General features: G+C 53.2%; 1 protein-coding gene across 1 annotated transcript in view; it reads right to left on the bottom strand.

Moving 5' to 3' along the window:
• LOC110321275 (aldehyde oxidase 3) overlaps positions 1 to 1,415 on the bottom strand; it is an 85,018-nt gene that overhangs the window by 61,589 nt on the left and 22,014 nt on the right. The window lies entirely within an intron of this gene.

The following is a 1,415-nucleotide window of genomic DNA, read 5'->3' as shown; positions in this document are numbered from 1 at the left end:
GGGAAGGGGAGGGAAGGGGAGGGAAGGGGAGGGAAGGGGAGGGAAGGGGAGGGAAGGGGAGGGAAGGGGAGGGCAGGAGAGGGCAGGGGAGGGAAGGGGAGGGCAGGGGAGGGAAGCGGAAGGGAGAGGAGGGCAGAGAGGGCTAGAGAAAGGAGAGGACAAGACAGGGCTGCAGAGGGGAGGAGAGATAAGAGACAACTAGGGGAGGCAGGAGGGGTTTGGGTAGGGTAGCAGAGAGGAGCAGGAAGCTCTTATGAGGCTGCAGTGTGTCCAGCCCTGGACCTGGGTTGATTGATAGCTTAGAACTTTGTGGTTGTTGAAAGTCGAAATTTTGCAGAGCCAGAGCCAAATTTTTATTAGGCTTTGTATCTTCTTAATAACAGTCGTTTGTTGCCCACCATTGTGTCTGACTCGACATCCTGTTGGCTACTGGGGTTAAGTTTTATAATGTATTAAACAGTATACTAGCTTCCACTGACCCCCAAAGCTAGTAAGATCCTGTACTGGCTAGTTTTGTGTCAACTTGATACAGCTGGAGTTAACCCAGAGAAAGGAGCTTCAGTTGGGGAAATGCCTCCATGAGATTCAGCTGTAAGGCATTTTCTCAATTAGTGATCAAGTGGGGGAGGGCCCATTGTAGGTGGTACCATCTCTAGGCTGGTAGTCTTGGGTTCTATAAGAGAGCAGGCTGAGCAAGCCAGGGGAAGCAAACCAGTAAAGAACATCCCTCCATGGCTCCTGCATCAGCTCCCGCTCCCTGACCTGCTTGAGTTCCAGTCCTGACTTCCTTGGTGAGGAACAGCAGTGTGGAAATGTAAGCCGAATAAACCCTTTCCTCCCCAACTTGCTTCTTGGTCATGATGTTTGTGCAAGAATAGAAACCCTGACTAAGACAGATCCATAGCAGAATGTCCCTGCTAACTAAGCCAGTGTTCCCAAAGGTAGGTCTCAGGAAGTGCATATGTCCAGAAATGGCAGTCTTGGCCCAGCTCAAGCCAGACTGAAGAAAGATTTCTGGAGAATAGATAAAAGTCAGCATGCAGCTCCGGTGCGTTGCCAGGGAGAAGGCAGCCTGCAGAAGTGGCACAGCTACTGGGACAGACTCCTTTTCTGGCTCCAGACATAGGGGCACTTCCCGGCCAGAGGGGAGGTGTCTGCCCGGAAGGGCTCTCACTGCCTGAGCTGGTAAGGGAGCCATCTGTGCTCCGGTTCGCCTAGGCTCCAGTCTGCACTGGTGAGAGTGTGGACCGCAGAAGCTACACAACTTTGGGGCAGACAGAAGCAACCTAGCTTCTGGGACAGACCCTGTTTCGGGCTCCAGACAGAGGAGCCTGTGAGGGCTCTGTCGGCCAGACCAGGTGAGAGAGTCATATTGTGTCCAGGGTCCCTTGGTGGCTAGTCTGTGCAGGTGAGTG

The sequence above is a fragment of the Mus pahari genome, chromosome 5, assembly GCF_900095145.1.
Source record: "Mus pahari chromosome 5, PAHARI_EIJ_v1.1, whole genome shotgun sequence".
Taxonomy (NCBI): Eukaryota; Metazoa; Chordata; class Mammalia; order Rodentia; family Muridae; genus Mus; species Mus pahari.
Note: the sequence above shows the minus strand (reverse complement) of the source record. Positions and strands in the feature narration are given on the sequence as shown.